The 18588-nt window shown below is 37.2% G+C and overlaps 1 non-coding gene and 1 pseudogene across 1 annotated transcript; both read left to right on the top strand.

Annotated features, from left to right (window-relative positions):
- Positions 1-6888: 6888 nt before the first annotated feature.
- On the top strand, positions 6889-6995 carry LOC141515624 (U6 spliceosomal RNA). The gene has a single exon (XR_012476386.1). It is a non-coding gene; the product is annotated as a U6 spliceosomal RNA (small nuclear RNA).
- Positions 6996-7009: 14 nt separating this feature from the next.
- LOC141511896 (UDP-glucuronic acid decarboxylase 1 pseudogene) lies at positions 7010-7801 on the top strand (annotated as a pseudogene).
- The last annotated feature ends 10787 nt before the right edge of the window (positions 7802-18588 follow it).

Below are 18588 nucleotides of genomic sequence, written 5' to 3'. Positions count from 1 at the left end.
ATAAATAGATCTAAAGATCAATGGCATAGAAATAATAGCGAAACTCAGGGGTGGGGGATGATGGAAAATAGTGTAGAGCAGGAGTATCAAATTTAAATAGAACTTGGCCACTAAGCCATAAACTAGGACTTCAATGGAAATTAAGTGACCTAGAAAACCATGTGTTACTATTATCTATGGCTTATTGTGTTTTTATTTATCTTATTTAAAATTTCTAGATTACATTTTAACCTGGATAGGACATAGGAATGTTGTGGGGAGCATGTAATCCATGACAATATGTTTGACATCTCTGGTGTGGAAAGGAAAAGAGAAGAGATCCCAAGTCAGAGCTTTGGGTAGATACTTAGAATTAGTGGGGTTTCCCTGGATGAAGACTTTCCTGTCTTCCAGTCCCCTTAATGGTGACTTCCTTAGAAAAAAATCTCCCCAAAAGTCAGAATATCTATTTACTCTGTTCAATCTTTTAGATATTTTGAACTACACAGTTCAAGCACCGTCTTACTCAACAATTATCTGCTGACATTGATAATTTTAATGACTTCTTTCAGATTCCATGTTGCACAGACTGTCTATTTAAATTTATCAGAGAGGTAATGTGTCAGAGTAGAAAGAACACTATAAAAACAGAAGCTAACACTAAAAATGATTAAAAGATAACTAATAAAAAGAATACTACCAGAATCAGGGGGAAAAAAAAAACTATTGAAATCTCTTCCCTAATAGCTAGCTCTAAAAGCAGTAGCAATTTAATCTCCCTGACCCTCAGGTCCCTCATCTGTAAAGTGATTTTATAATAATTTCCTATCTGCCACATAAGGTTTTTAAAATAATTTTACAAACATTTTAAAAAATTATAAATTGAATAGACGTGCCTCTGGGAAAGTCATTCATTCTCTAAGAGTTACCAAATGACCCTCTAAATTTACAAATTACAGAACAATTGCCAATCTGCACTGGTAGAAAAAGGAATATCTTCAACAATTATTTCCTGGAGCAATGAAATTATAGGTCCAATTTTCAAAATCAGATAAAAAAAAATGCTGCTCCTAGACAAGTACTCTCTTCAAAAACATCCCTAACTCACCCCTATCTTTCCACTCATTTGTAATGTTATGTACCTGTGGTCAGAGTCACAGGAAACTAGACTGTAAACTCCCTGAGGGGCAGTGGCTGTGTCTCTAAACCTTGTCTGCCCAATGAAACTGCACAGTGCTCCACACCTGAGGAATGCTTGGTGACTGGGACAGTAACGATAACAATAATAGCAAGAACAATGAGTTAACATTTATTTAGTTTTAATATTTAAAACACTTCACCTATATTATCTCATTTAATTTGACAACATTTCCAAGAGTTTGATATTATCACTATCCCTGTTTTACAAGTAAAGGAATCTGAGGCTGATGAAAATTAAATGACTTTTCCAAGGTCACAGAGCCAGTAAATGTCTGAACTAGAAACTGGACTCAGGTCTTTCTGATTCTAATTCTATATGTAACACTATCTAAAATATGTTTGGCATATGAATAAATGAATAGGTTCAATCCCCAGGTAGCCCCCATATCTGTCTTTTAATGTTTTAAAGTTTGTGTACCATGTATCAGAAATGCAAGACACTTAGAAGGAGGTTCATGGAAAGGAAAATCAACGGTGTGGCCCAAGCTGTCTGGGCAAATTTGCAGCTGCCAGATATCCCATGTCTTATTTAAGAGCATCAAGAATTAGCCTCAGGACTTGAGGATGGTCATTTTGGAAGATGGAAAATGATGTGGGTGTGGATGAGGGTGTGTGTGAAGGAAAGAATGTGGGCCTAAAGCTAGCTTTGTGCAGAGATAGGGGAGGCTTGATGGGACATTTGTTTTGGAAACAGGTTGGGGAGGGTCAGGGAAAAAAACAGAAAAAAGAATGAGGGAAGAGAAGAATTGGTGAATGTTGGGGCCGGGGGAGTTGGAGGAGAGGGGAAGGTGGCTCATAGAGTGCCAGACCAAGCACTGAACAAAATAAACAAACCATCCAGGCTCTGTGTCAAAGGCTTTACAAATATTACCTGATTTGATCCTCATACCAACTGTTGGAGGTATTATCATTATTCTTATCCCCATTTTACAGTTGAGGAAAATGAGGCAAATAGTGACTTGCCCAAGATTTTCTCAGATTTTCCCAATTCCAGGTCTGTACTTTTTTCACTATGTCACCTAACTACCTCAGAGAGGTATCTAAGATCCGTCAGATCTTATGATCATTACAAATGACTTAGGTGGAGATAAATGATGTCATCAGAAGGAATCAGGAAAGTATTGCTAGGTATTAGAAAGACTAGAGGAAGAAAATGAGGAATTGTTTTCATCACTGCTCACTCCTGCAGGTAGAGCTTTGGAAGAAAAAAACAGATTCACAAAATAAACAATTGATTAATAATGTGATGTCTAAGACAGGATTTTGGATTCCTAGCCCACTGTTTAAAAAATAGAACCAATGGACTCTTGACCAGAGATAGAATGTACCTAACAAGGACTGGTAAAAATATTTTTTTCATGGAGTCTTTTAAATCTGAGCAAAGGGACTTTAGGCTATGAGGGGAAAAAAAAAGAGTAGGGAGACAATTCCCCACAAACATCTGCAAAATTAGATACTGCAGAAAGGAGTCTATAAAAAAAAGGAAAAGAAAAGAGTAGTAGAGGTGGAGAGAAATTCAGAGGACAGCATCTTAGAAGACAAACAACAATGGAATATATAGTCTATACACAAATGCACAAAGCATGGTTAATGAGATGGGTTAGAAATATTAAGGGAAGGCCATAAACTAGACTGAAATGGGGGGTGTTGGTACATGGGACAGGCATATGAATATGAAAGTTATACCTAATTCAAAAGGATCCGAAACGATAAAAAGAGTCAAGGAGCATTATATTATCCATTGCTGCTTCTTTTGCATGCTACTATTATTTTCCAATAACCCCCATCTACCTATAATAAACTCTCCTCTGCAATAATAACAAAAAAGTCGGTTAAGCAAAAAAAAAAACCCACAATAACATACCAACAAAAAAAATCCTGACCCATTGTCCATGTCTACCTGAAATAAGGGAATGATCTTTGCTTCAATGCTGACACTTGAATTGATATATTTTAATCATGAAAGGAGAGAGAGAGAAAAGCAAAGGGAAGGAGAGGAGAGGGAAGGAGAGGAGAGGGGAGAGGAGGAGAGGAGAGGGGAGGAGGGGAGAGAGGGGAGGGGAGGAGGGAGAGAGAGAAGGAAAGAAAAAAAGAAAGTATGTTTCTGTTTTAGCCAGAAACTCTGAGAGAATCTTTCCTAGGGGAGGCGGGGCGGGGGGGGGGGGGGGGGTGCAGGGGAGGTTGGACTAAGTAAAAAATTATTTCATTCTTTGCTTCATGTCTTTCTTACTTGGATTTAATCACTTATGGAAATTACTTCAGTTAAACTGAGAGCTGTTAAAGACTAGCTTAAAAAGGCCAAAGTCTCCCATTGTACCCAGGACCATTTCCAGGTGGCTCTGAAGGCGAAAGTAAGGTTGGTGATTTTACACAGAATTCTCTCACTTAAAGCTAATTCACTTGCATGTCAAAGCATCACCTCCTTGATGTCTTGGTCCTCTTCAGAAACAAAGGGCAAAAATCAACAATATTATCTTTAAGTCCTGATTTCTTTCACTTATTCTAATTATTGTGAATATTATACTCAACTTTTCACAAGTTTCTCTGAATGTTTCATATCTGTCATTTTATTTCATGTTCAAATACCATAATCTGTTCAACCATTCCCTAATGATTTGCTGATTGCTCTGTTTTTAGTTTTTTCCACTCACAAAAAGTGTTGCTATAAATATTTTGGCACATTTAAATCTTTTCAAAAGGTATAAAGTTTAATCACATTTGTGACATAATTTGGAACTTTTTCCAGAGCAGCTGAACCAATTAATTCATGTCTCCACCAAAAGTATATTAGTATTTCTTTCTCCAATCTGGAAGTATTAAATGATATGGAATATTCATGTAAGAAAACCTAGAAATGGAAAGGGGAAGCATGGTGGAAAGTACTGGATGAAAATCAATAGAGAGAGAGTAAAATTGATTATCACAGGAGAATAATACAGAACACTTAGGCATAAGGAAAAATTAGATAAGAGTTTAAGGAAAATTGCATAAAATTGTAGTGATAGAGATATAGTAACAAATATTTAGCTATCTGCCTTAGCTCTCCAATAAAATCAGACTCACTAATAATTTTTTTAACTTCTCTTAATGGTAAATTTATCCTTTAAAAAGTGATGGAAGTAATGTGACTAATTTCACCTTGTTATCCTAAAAACCCAGAGTAAAACTGGGGAGAGGGAGGAGAAGGATGACAGAAATGGTTTTAGAGGAGCTTCCACTGGTCTTGCAAAGATGGTAGAGAATGGGAGTGATGCAATAGAACTGGTAAAGGAAAAATGTTTGATCGATTTTCAAAAAAGGGAAGAGGGTTTAATCTTCAAACTAAAAGTCAGTAAATTTGTCCTTTCATACATGTCCTACAAATTTGTAGATGGCACAAAGCTGAAGATATACTAGATGACAGTCAGGGTCAAATCTAGAATAATGAGCTGAATCATATGAAATGGAATCTAATTAAGATGAACTTGAATTTCTACCCTTGGTTAAAAAAATGTTCTGAGTACAGGATAAGGACTTATGATTTGAAAATGAGAATTTTAGAGTATTACAAATTCCATAAGAGATAACAGTGCAATATGACAACAAAAAAACATTTATGAGATCTTTAGCCACATGAAGAAACATGGTGCTCAACAGCCCTGCTGCTTGCCTTCTGCTTTGGTCAGTCAGTAGCTAAGAAGTGTTCAGTGCAAGGTATCACATCAAAACAGATACTGACAATCAGGGCAGCATATCCTTGATCGATAGTAGTTGCCCTAGAGACTATGCTGTAGAGGTATCCCTCAAAGATCTGAAGAATAAAAGATAACTATAGTCAACTATTTGAAGGGTTGTTACAGAAAAGAGAAATTTGACTTGTTCTGCTTTAACCAGAAATAAAAATTAAAAGCAAAGAAACACATTTAGACTTGTTGTAAGGAAAAAATTCACAGGCTCCTTCTCTTCAATTAGTAGGGTAGTCAACTGGAATTTGTTAGGCATCTAATATACACCAGACTTGTGTAATGGGTTGGAGAGACAAAGAAGGGGAAAATGAATTTGATTCTCAAGGACTTCCCAGTCTAATGTGGGAGACAATATACAAATAGAAAGTGCCAGAAAGCTAAAAATACAGATAAATTCAAGATGATCAACAGAGGAAAGGTATGAACATTTTAAAAAAGTATTTTGAAGAAGATGGGATGTTAGTTGGGCCTTGAAGGAAGCTGGGAAATCAGGAAGCAGAGATGAGGAAGGAGACAACAATTTCAGGCAAGGGGATAGCCAGTGAAAATGCAGTCAATAGATAATGTCCTGTTCAAGGAAGAAGAAGGAGAATCATATCATTGGATGACAGATCATCTTGGGTTTGGAGAAGCACAGGAAGAATAAGGTCAATTAAAAAATGTGTAAGAGGAGGTAGAGCCAAGTTGGAAACAGGTGAAGAGCCTCTCTTAGGTGCTCTCTCCATAACGCGTCAAAATTCTTAAAATTATGACTCTAACTAAATTTTTGAGAGACAGAACTCACAGAAAGATTCAGTGAGGCAATTCTCCAGACCAAGGTAACCTGGAAAATAGTGGAAAGGCTCCACTCCAAGGGGTTAGAAGGGCAGCCCACCAGAGTGAAGAAACTTCAGCTGCCTGGAGGCAGCCCCAGGGTGCCTGGGAGCTGTGGCACATGGCAGCAGGGTCAGTTTCCTGATTTACACTCCAGGGAGCACCAGACACAAATTGGAGGACCCGCAGAGGGGACTTCTGCCAGAGCTAGCTCACAAAGCCCAGGCCCTGAGGGCAGTTGTAGCAGTCAGCATGGTCAGCTCAGCAGCAGCAGCTTCAGGGAAACCCAGATCAAGGAAATGGAAGCAGCTGTGGAACCAGTAAGCAGGAAGGCCCAGGAAACTGAGCCTTGAGTGCTCAACCCACCGAAGGTAGGGGAGTGGAGAGAGACTTCAGAGGTCTATCTTCTGTACCTGGAACAGGACTCTGGGGCTCTGACCACATTCAGGTCCTGATTGCAGTCTAGTCCTCCCCATAGAACAGTCCCCCCCCCCCCCCGGCCTCAGCCCCATGACAGAGGGGTGCACTTGTGGTCATTCACAGATCAAGAAGGAAAGACAGAGCTTCACACACTGAGATCCTTGTGGTGGGGGGGAGAGGTGTCCCAATAATACTCAAAAGCTCAGAAGGGCAGCTAGGTGAGGGGAAGCTAGTTGGAGCAGTGTATAGAGCACTGGCCCTGAAATCAGGAGTACCTGAGTTCAAATCCTGCCTCAGACACTTAATAATTACCTAGCTGTGTGGCCTTGGGAAAGCCACTTAACTCCATTTGCCTTGCAAAAGTCTAAAAAAAACCTCAGGAAGCACCCCAAAACCAGGCACAGGATGGAGAAATGAGTAAACAGAGAAAAAAGAGAAATACCATTGAGAAATACATTGTCTATGATCCCAAGAAGGATCAAAATACTCAATCTGAAGATGAGGAAGTACAAGCTCCTGAATCTAAAGATTCCAAGAAAAATGGAAATTGGGCTCAGGCTATGACAGAGCTCAAAAAAGATTTTGAAAATCAAGTAAGGGAGATAGAACAAAAATTGGGAAAAGAAATGAGAGATATATAGGGAAAACATGAAAAAGAAGTTAGCAGCTTTAGTAAAGGAGATTCAAAAAAATGCTGAAGAAAATACCATGTTAAAAACTAGCAAGTTTTTAGCATAAAAAGTTCAAAGCCGTGCTCGCTTCAGCAGCACATATACTAAAATTGGAATGATACAGAGAAGATTAGCATGGCCCCTGCGCAAGGATGACACGCAAATTCACGAAGCATTCCATATTTTTTGTCTAAACAAATGGACCAGATTTATCTTCTAGCTTCTCCTCCAAACTACATGTACAATCCTATCAAGACATTAAAGACCAACACAATTGGAACACTAAATATGTTGGGGTTGGCAAAACGTGTTGGAGTACGTCTTCTGGCCTCCACCTCTGAAGTATATGGAGATCCAGAAGTCCACCCCCAGAGTGAAGATTACTGGGGTCGTGTGAATTCAATAGGACCTAGAGCCTGTTATGATAAAGAAAAGCATGTGGTAGAGACCATGTGTTATGCCTACATGAAGCAGGAAGGGGTTGAAGTTCAAGTTGCTAGAATATTCAATATTTTTGGGCCATGGATGTATATGAATGATGAGTGAATTGTCAGTAACTTCATTTTGCAAGGTCTCCAAGGGGAATCTCTCACAGTGTATGGTTCTGGGTCTCAGACTCGTGCATTCCAGTATGTCAGTGACCTAGTAAATGGAGTTATGACCTTAATGAATAGCAATATTAGTAGCCCTGTCAACTTGGGGAACCCAGAAGAACACACAATTCTAGAATTTGTGTAGTTAATTAAAAACCTTGTTGGTAGCGGTAATGAAACTCAGTTTCTCTCAGAAGCCCAGGATGACCCCCAGAGAAGAAAGCCAGACATCCAAAAAGCCAAGCTAATGCTGGGTTGGGAGCCCATGGTCCCTTTGGAAGAAGGCTTAAATAAGGCAATTCACTACTTCCATAAAGAACTCAAGTACCAAGCAAATAATCAATACATTCCCAAGCCAAAACCTGCAAGGATAAAAAAAAAAAGGCTGAATATGACATAACTGAAGAAAGGATTTGCTTCTTTGGACAGGAGAATTCTCTCTTTTACATTTGACAGGATGTAATTTTTTTCATTTTTTCCTATTTTTTAAAGAAAGACTTAAACAAGTGTCATGAAGAAAAAACTGGAATTTCATTCTGAAGCTTGATTTAAGGAAATGGATGTGCCTAAACCTTTTCCCAACACACACACACACACACACACACACACACACACACACAAAAACCCTTCCCCAATACACACACACACATACACACACACACTCAAAAAACTGCAAATCTTCCCTTGTACTTTTTAAAATCTGTCTTTTTATGTACAAATAAAATAGAAACATCTGTGAGTATTTTCAAGTTTTTTATCTTGCTGTGAGAACCTTTGTTGTTGACTGTCACTTGACAGTTTTATTTACTGGTTTCTTTGTGAAACTGAAAAGGAAGATGAGTGAAATGGAAAATGCCAATTTTATTTATAAAATATGGGTCCCATAGTTATACTATGCATAAGAGAAGTTTAACAGTATTGTCAGGCAAGTAAAATGATAGGAGTGAGTCTCCAGGAGTATATATGAGAATTCTGTTTGAAACTTTTATGTTTCTTTGGATTCAGAAATTTTCCAAGGTTTCAGTTGCTCACTTGAATTGGAGATATTTTCATTGAGTATCATGGATAAGGATATTTTAAATCACTACTGTGTCGTGATGCGTACTCTGGGGAAAAAGTTATTGTATTATTGGTTGACAGTGGTTGAATATGCTATTTTAATAAAACATTATAACTTAAAAAGAAAAAAATTCAAAGCATAAAACAGTTCAAAAAGTAATTGAGGAGGAGAATGCTTTGAAAAGCAGAACTGGGGGGCAGCTAGGTGGCTCAGTGGATAAAGCACTGGCCCTGGAGTCAGGAGTACCTGGGTTCAAATCTGGTCTCAGACACTTAATAATTACCTAGCTGTGTGGCCTTGGACAAGCCACTTAACCCTATTGCCTTGCAAAAACCTAAAAAAAAAAAGAAAAAAGCAGAATTGGCCAGATGGAAAAAGAAATAAGAGAGCTCTCTGAGGAAAACAAATCTTTCAGATGTAGAATGGAGGTAAAGGAAGCTGATGACTTTATGAGAAATCAAGATACAATACTTCAAAGCCAAAAGAATGAAAAATTAGAAGAAAATGTGAAACATCTCATTGAATAAACAACTGATCTGGAAAACAAATTCAGGAAAGATAATTTAAAAATTATTGGAATACCTGAAATTCATGATCAGGAAGAGCCTTGACCTCATTTTTAAAGAATTCCCACAGAAAAATTGCCCAGATATCCTAGAAGCAGAGGGCAAAATAGAAATTGAGAGAATCCACCAATCTCCCCCAGAAAGAGATCCAATAAAAGCAACCCCCAGGAATATTATAGCCAAGTTCCAGAACTCCCAAGTCAAAGAGAAAATATTACAAGCAGCAAGAAGGACACAATTCAAATATCGTGGAGCCACAGTCAGGACCACACAGGACTTAGCAGCAACTACATTAAGGGCTCATAGGACTTGGAATATAATATTCTGGAAGGCAAAAAGAGCTTGGAATGCAACCGAGAATCAACTACACAGCAAAACTGAACATTCTCTCCCAGGGGAAAAGATGGACTTTCAGTGAACCAGGGGAGTTTCAGTTCTTCCTGTTGAAATGACTAGAGCTGAACAGAAAGTTTGATCTTCAAATAGAGGACTCAGGTGAAGCATAGAGAGTGGAGGAGAAGGATAAATTATGAGGGACTTAATGATGATGAACCACATGTATTCCTGCATAGAAAAATGATACTGATAATATTTATATAAAACTTTTCATTTAATAGAGCAGGTAGAAGGAGCTTTATAGATGAAGCACAGGAGAGAGCTGAATTTGAAGATATAATATATTGTAAAAATGGAGTCAATGGCTAAAAGGGAAATATACTGGGAGTAAGAGAAAGGAGAGGTAGAATAGGCTTAGATATTTTGTATAAAAGATTTTTTTACAATGAGCTATTGCAATGATACAGAAGGGGGAAGGTGAGGGAGAATGAGGGAACCTTCACTCTCATCAGAGGTGGCTCAGAGAGGAAACAGCATATACACTCAGTGGGGTATAAACATCTAAAATAAAAAGGAGAGAAGGGGGACAGGGGGGAAGGGGGGATGTGAGTGATGGAGGAGAGGGTGGATCATGGGGGAGCATGGTCAGATAAAACACGCTTTCTTTTTTACTTCTGGCAAGGGGCTGGGATTGGGTGGCCTGTCCGGGACCACAGGGCCTGGGTCTCAGGGTGGTATGTGGGCTTGGGGCCTCTTGGCCCCAGGGCCAGTGATCAGTCCGCTGTACCACTCAGCTACCCTACTGCACATTTTAGAAGAGGGACTGAGTGAAAGGAGAGAGAAAATATAGTATATGGTAGTGGGGAGCTATGAATGGAGGGAGTTGTGATCGGCAACAGCAATGGTGGAAAAATATGGAAGTAGCTTTTGTGATGGACTTATCATAAAGAATGTGATCTACCCGAGACAGAGCTGGTGGTGTTGGAACACAGACTGAAGCACATTTTTTCCTCTCTCCTTAATTTCTCATGAGGGTCTATATTTTTTGGGGGAAGGATATTATGTTTACTCTTAAACAAGAATATTTTAGTAATGTATAAAAAAACATCATTTGTACAAAATAAAAAATTAATTAATTAATTGATTAGAAATGTTTTTAAAAAGGTGTAAGAAAAATTTTTATCCCTTGGGGGTCAGACTGTGAACGGTTTTAAATGACAGAGAATTTTATACTTTATCCTAGAGGTGATAAGAATCAGTGGAGTTGACTGTATGGGGATAGGGGAAGAGGAGTCTGACCTGTGCATTTGAAAGATCAATTTGACACATCAGTTCAAACTTCCTTGAACAGCTTCACTTCAGAGATCTGGGATCACTAAAGGTCTCTCTAAGCTAATTATTACTAATATTACTAATAAAATTATTACTAACATTATTACTGAGTAGTGGATGGTCTGGCGTAAAGAGAGATTTGTGTCACGCAGACCAGTTAGTAGACTATTGCATCAGTCTATGCTTTAGGTGATGAGGACCTGCATCAAGACAGTGGTAGGGTTAGAGGAAATAAGAAAGTTTGAATTGACAAGGCTTAGCAACTGATTGACTAAAGGGATGAGAGAATAAAAAGATACCCATGGTGTCAAGCTTAAGAGAAATGACTGGTGGAGGGAATATGATAGAATGACATATTCCTCTTTCTCAAATGAAGGCAAGATACCCATTTGACATAAATGTTGATGAGGAGATGGTTGTTCATGTCTGGGTTGGATTTGGTGACCTCTGAAGTCCTTCCAACTGTGATTCAAATGTTTCCTGACTTAATCTGCTCATTCTGCCATGTTGGCAAATATATGAACTCAGGAGGGACTACTACCTAACAAACAGAAGATTTGTCTTATCCTTCTTATAAAGCCCATGTGAGAAATGTTTTGAAATTCCTTCAGATACATTCAGACTCATGACCTAATCATTATTTTTCAAGCTTACTGAGGCAGCACGGGTTATTCCAATAACTATCAGGAGAATATCAGAATAATTTCATGGCATTATTTTGCTGGGTCTCCTTTTGCTGCCCTAATATTGAAAAACTACAGTTTTATTTGTAGCTTTGAATAAGGGAAGTATAAAAAAGAAAAGAGAGGAAAGATTTCAGCCTTTCCTTTTAAAAGTACCTTTCAATTAGAGAAAGACTATAATCATGGCATATTGAGTAGCTACTACCATGGGTCATCCAAATTAGCTCCAAGGTCATTGGAATGGTTTTGAATGACTTACTATAAAAATATTCTAAATACAAGAAAATTAATCAAGAAAAAAAAAAAGAAAAAACTTACTTGAACAGCTTCAATCCAGAGACCTGGGATCACTAAAGGTCTGTGTAAGCTAAGACAAGAAACAAAATTATTACTAATAATATTCATTAATCCTATTTTAGGGACAAATGTGAGCTATGATAGAGTCATTCAATTCAATAAAGAATTATTAGGTAACTGGTTTTGTGCCAGTTTTTATTCAAGGTTTTTTGAATACAAAGACAAGTAGACCTTGCCTTCAAGGAGCTTATATTCTCCTCCAAGAATGGAACATGTATAAAATATTTATACAAGTATAAATATGAAGAGAGCACAAAACAAACCAGCACCAACAGCTGTGAGGCATGTTGGACAAAATGTCTGTAGTGAACAAATGAGAGGATATAAACAAGAGTTACAGTGGTTGAAGCATGGGAGGGAAGGAATACCCACATTACAGATCCCACTGGACTACTGAAGTTATTTGAGAAGTACTAAAAGATAGGGTATTAGGGAAGGCTCCTGAGAGGAAAGTGGTGACATCTGAGATGAATAAAATTATCAGCTCCTTGAGACTTTTCATTTTTGCTTTTGCAACCTTAGTGCCTGCACATTTAACAAATGCTTATTGATTGAATGATGCCTGAAGAAAAGACCAAAATTCTCAGAGATGAAATAACAAAGGAATGAATTCCAAACATAGAGGACTCAGGCTGCATTACCTATTCCCAGAGTTATTTACATTTCCATTGAAAAAGAACATGGATTGAGTAAGAGGAGTTGGTCCAACTACCAGCTCTGATAATTATAAAATGAGTTTGATCTTGGACGAGTAACTTAATTTTCCTACACCTCTTCTCCCTTACCCATAAAATAGAGGTGGACACAATTACCTCCCAAATGGTTCTTGTTATCTCCTCCAGCCCTAAATTCGTGATCCTAAAATTTATAAGACATGCAGGGCATCCCTCCCCCTAAAAAAAATTCTCTCATGGTTGAACTTCAGGCCAATGATGTAGTTTATTTGGGGGAAAGGGAAGAAACCTTTTCTTCTGATTTTTATATTACAGTCTTCAGCTTTAATACTTTGTGTTACTATAAGATTAGTGGCTCCACAGCTTTCATACTCAGAGCCCACTGGACATTTATCTTTTAGTTGAGTCTCATGAATGAGACTTAGAGATGAAAAAATTGTACCGGCCAACAAAGGACAGTTCCTTTAACTTAGGGCTCTTAGCTTTTTTTGTATCATTAAACCTTCCTGACTAATGAATAAATAATAAAGTCTCTAAACCCTTTGCAGAAATGTTTTAACAGATTAAAGAAAATGATAAATTTCAATTAGATGTCAATGAAATGAAGATGTATTTTTTCCTATCCAAGAATATGGATCCCTTGAAATCTATTCATTGATTCTTAAAAGGCACTAGATTAAGAATCCCTAATTTAACCTGCAATAACATTATTTATACAGAAGATTTCATCATAAAGGGCCTCTAATTATAACATTTCTCTCTGAACTGATAATCATTTTGTATTTCCATCTTCTGAGACTAAAGGCAAAGGACATTTTCCCCTTGGTGCATTTCAGTTCTATGAATAAAGGCTTTCAAAGAACCTAGAATCAATAACATTTTCATACCATATTAGCCTATTAATAAAGGCTATAGTAGGTGTTTCCTGGGATCAGTAGCATATTGGGAAAGGCCTGTTAATACCATATTATCATATTGGGAAGGGCTATATTGGGTTTTTTCCCTTTCAACTCCTTTCATCAATTAAATGCACATATCCTTTGGATGGGAGAGCTATGGAACTATGAATTAAGAGTGTTTGAAGGGAAAGACCTAATAGAGTCCTCCCAGCTATGAAGTACGAAAAGATGCGGTCACTGTTAGAATTGGCATCAAAATAAAATTTCTCACCTGTGAATATGGAGTTAAAGGTGAGCTTGGACTTAGAGCCAGAAGTTAAGAAGGAATATTATATGTTATTAGCGAAATTTGGTGCACTCGCTGAAGTTTGAAGCAGAACATTAACAAAAAAGAACCAGAATGGAAATGTTCTTTTTACTGGCAACTCCACAGTATTACATGGTAGTACTGAGTTGCCCCAGTGAGTCAGGCAAGATAAATATTTTTGTGCTGGGCTATGTAGCCACACTCAGAGAGATACAACATGAATAAGATTCATTCTGTAGATTCTTAGACTGGGAAAGGAACTTTTAATTTTGCAGATGAGGAAATGAGGCTAGAGAGGTGAAGAGATTTGCCCATTGTTATATAGACAGCTAATGTTTTCTTGATTTTGTTTTCCTGAGAAGATACTGAACTAGGATTCAGTAAGATCTAGATTCAAATCCTGATTTAGCTGGGTGACCCTAGGTAATTCAGGTCATCTCTTTGAGCCTCAATTTTCTAATCAATTGAATGGAGATGATGATAATGGCACCTACTCATAAAGCAAGTAAGACAATCAGGAGAAATAGTTTATAAAAGATACTTTCTATGTTAAGCTCTATATAAATATTAGCTTTCTAAAAACCTGTCCTCATTTTTGTTCTCTTTCTCTTTATTTTGACCAGTATTCTTGTGCTTTTTATTATTCACATAAAATTATAATAAATGTATTCTTGAGTTTCTTCACTGCTCAAGTATATACAGGACCAAATTGATATATAGGGCTGAAATAGGAAGACATTCTAAAAAGAAAATGTAAAACAAAGTAATGTATAACAATAGAGTGACATTAATTATGTATTCCATTAACTTGAGATTGTATTTTGAATTCATTCATCACTAGGCATTTCTTCAGGCCTATCTAGCAGGCACCTAGTAGATATTTAATGTGTGTTAAATTGAAGTGAATTAAATTCAGTCAAGCAGAAGCAGGATTTATATCAACCCCTCATTCCCATTTAGTGATTTTTTTTATCATTTATTGCTCATTAACATTGTATTTTAATTATCCTCAGTCCCTTAGGATGTATTAGATAATTTGAAGTGTACATTTAATTTTTTGTAATGTACTTACAGCAACTTTTTTGTTTCCTGATCTTTGTGTAAGTTCTCAGAGGCTTTGAGGCACAACGGATTCAATTAAAAATGTCAGTCTCAGATTTCTTAGGAAAGTTTGGGGAAATCAATGGGGATAGACTTGAAGGAGTTCGTTGGCAGTTAAACACCTAGTTATCTCTCATGGCTGAAAGAACATTTCATTTAGTCAAAGACTAAGTCATGGGTCAACAGTTATTATTTCCCATCTTTCAATTTGGGATGAAAACATGCCCCTAAGAGACTGTGATTGATAGGTACTTTTCTAGAGAAGCTAAGTTAGGGGAGTAAGAGGAACAGGCATTTAGAGGGAGGGAAAGGGAAAAAAAGAAACTTCCATAATAATTTTATTTTATATTTAAAAGGAATAGCAAGTTGAACATAATAAATTTGTTATTTTCTGTGCAAAAAAAGAAAGAAAAGACAACCTACATAATATCCACTTTTTTTTAGGTTTTTGCAAGGCAGACAGGGTTAAGCAGCTTGCCCAAGGCCACACAGCTAGGTAATTATTAAATTTCTGAGACCGGATTTGAACCCAGGTACGCCTGACTCCAAGGCCCATGCTTTATCCACTATGCCACCTAGCTTCCCCCATAATATCCTCTTACAGAGAAGGTCTGTGTACTCTAAAGTTAAATAACTCTGGGTTTTTTGAGAGGGAGATATTTCTTGTTCTGTTCAGCTTCTTTGAACTGGTACAAACAGGAAGTTGCAAAAGACTTGTAGCACCGACAGATTATGTCACATTTCTCTGGCACCTACATGGACCCACACTACAGTGCCTCCAGCTAAAAAGGAAGGAGAGAAAAAAAAAAGCAAAGAATAGCTGCTTTTTTCCAGAATCTAATTCTATTGCCCAGTTGCCAATTAACATTTAGAGAAGAACACAGGATCGTATACAAATTTAGGGTGGTGGGGACTTTAGAAATCACCCAGTCCAAACCCCATCATTTTAGAAAGAAAGACCCGGAGACTCAGTGAGGTTGTGACTTTACCAAAGTCAGATAGACTGGAAATAAAAGAAATGGAATTTGAACTAAAGCCCTCTACCTTCTAGTAGAATATAAACTTCCTGAGTGTGGTTAGATTATATTGCTTTTTTATTAGTATTCCCACCACCTACCAAACTGCCAGAATCTTGGCCATCATTTAATAAATTACTTGTTGATTGATTGGTTGATTTCTAATACAGCCTCACAGGTTTATCATACATTATTGTCTCTAATATTTCAAGTTAAGAATCTGTGATTCCATCAGTGTAGGAAATCCCTTCAAGTTCACATTTTATAAGGTGTCCTAAAACTTCAGTTGTGAAAACTGCTATGATTTTGGGGAAGCCCTGTAGAATGCATTAAGGTTTACAAAATGCTTTGATTTAAAACAACCTTTTAAAGATTATAGTTCAATATTATCCTTATTTCACAGATGAAGAAAATGAAACTTAGGGGGTTATAATCTACCAGGGGTCTGAGAATATTATAGCAACTGCTGTGTACCCATTCTCCTAACCCCCATTTTTAAAGGCAGGCTGGAACCCCAGAGGACAAATGAATAGGGATTTTAGGGATTTCTTTATCTGTAAAATGGAAAGAATAATATCACCTTCTTCGCAGGGTTGTTGTGAGGATCAATAATATAATAATAATTGTAAAATGTTTTACATGGTCCCTAGCAGTTAGAAATGCTATATAAATATTTATTTCAAACCTGGAAAGACTTACATCAAAGGGGAGATGATGCATAGTGAAGTGAACAGAACCAAGAGAACATTGTACATACTAACAGCAATATTGTTTGATTCAAAACTGCGAATAACTTTGTTATTCTCAGTAATATAATGATCCAAGACAATTCCTAGGTTTTAGGGAAAGTCTTGAGGATTTTAGGTTTCCAGTACTATTTCTTACCAGTGTACTCTCTCTTATACCAATGAATTGATTAATATACATTAGCTTTTACAAAGATTTATTGATAAGGTATAATAAGGACAAAAATACAGTAAACCACCCCCTTCCCAACTGAAAAATGTTCTGTCCCTTTTTCACATTGACAGAATCCTTAGAGACAGTGGTTAGTCTCAAAGAATGGAAGATGTGGGGTAGTAGCAGAGGAGTCCTTTTCTTCCCTTAAGAAGATCACTCTAAGTTCACTTCTGGGTGTGGTAGAGACAAGGACTCCTTGCAGGGAAGACATTCCTCAGGGATGGCCTCTCGCTGAATTTAGCTGTTACGGCTACTAGAAGACTGCCGAACAAATCCATTTGTGGAATCTCTGAGAGATCTTCTGACTATTTGAAGTTCACAGGTGTCATAATCTAGTCCCCTCTGGTTCCTTCATTTGGGAATGAAATAAACACATAAACATACTCATTGACTAAAAAGGCATCATTTATTCGTGGTCACATGGCAGCTAAAATGGAAAGAGATTGCCCCATCCACCAACTCACAGTAGTTCTTGACTCATTCATAACCAGGGAAGAGATTGAGAAATTGTTCCCTCAAACTTTTTGTAGTAATCTCAATTCTGGTTCAGTAACTGATTAATAGAATTTCCATTACCACCCAATAAATCAACAGGGAGGGCCTGAAGTGGAAAGAAGGGCCTTTCCACTTCACAGGAAGCGGGTGTACCATGTCTCTCTGCATGGTTGGAATTGGGAAGGGTATAGTGTGCTTGGTCTAAGTACTGGATTTTCACTGAGGATGGACTAGTCCCAATAATATCAATAATAAAAATTGGCATTTATGTGTACTTTATAATTCATAGATGAGTTTACCAGAAATACTCCCTAAGAAAGACCAAAACTCAGCCAGAGGACAAGGCACTATTCATGGGTATGAAGATGACAGGGGAAGGATCCTTCACACAGTAGGAAACCAGTCTTATCCCAGTCCTTTAGGGCCAAGTAGGCTTTGTCTCCAAGACAGAAGAGCTAGATTTTGATCCAGTAACACATTTCCTTTAGCATCAATCATGATGCTGACATCTGATTATAGTATTCAACTTGTCCTGCTTCCTAAGCATCCCACCACACTTACATTCTTTTATAAACTGGATGGTATAGCTACCATAACAGAGTACTTAGTCAAAAGATTTGAATTTAATGACATTGCCTTTTTTATTCCTGTGAAAGTGGGGAAGCAAAGTAGGTTCTATGAACCTCTGTGTCTTTATCTATTAAACAGTGATCTACCTTTCAGTATTGTTAACAAGAAAATCCTTTGTAAGGTATGAAATAAGTGTGAACCAATATTCTTAATGACCTAACATTTCTGTTACAAAAGCTGTTTGTCCCTAGCATTCCTATAACCTAGTGACAACAGTGGGTACCAATCGCCAAATGTTTGATCATATCTTAAACTAAATAATAAAAAATAATAATAATATGAAATTATTTTTTCTTTTTTTTGCCAATTTTAACATTTTTATTAAAGCTTTGAGCTCCAAATTCAATCTCTCCCTTCCTCCCCTCCTCCTTCCCTGAGCCAGTAATCAGATATAGGTTATACAGGCACAATTATGTAAAACATTTCCTTACTAGTCATTTTGTACAAGAAGATTAAAGTAAAAGAAAAAAGAAAGTAAAAAATAGCATGTTTCAGTCTGTATTCAATTAATATCAGTTCTTTCTGTGGAGGCAGATGGTGCTTCATCATTGGACCTTTGGAACAGTCTTAGATCACTGTATTGACAAAAATAGAAAAATTATTCACAGCTCTTCATCAAACAATATTACTTTTACTGTGTGCAACATTCATCTGGTTTCATTCACTTCACTACGCATCAGTTGATGTAAATCATTCCAATTTTGAAATGAATATTTACATAGCATTTTCTATGTGCTAGATTCCATACTAAACACTTCACAATTATTATAT

The sequence above is a fragment of the Macrotis lagotis genome, chromosome 2, assembly GCF_037893015.1.
Source record: "Macrotis lagotis isolate mMagLag1 chromosome 2, bilby.v1.9.chrom.fasta, whole genome shotgun sequence".
Lineage (NCBI taxonomy): Eukaryota > Metazoa > Chordata > Mammalia > Peramelemorphia > Peramelidae > Macrotis > Macrotis lagotis.
This window is presented reverse-complemented; position numbering and strand designations above follow the sequence as displayed.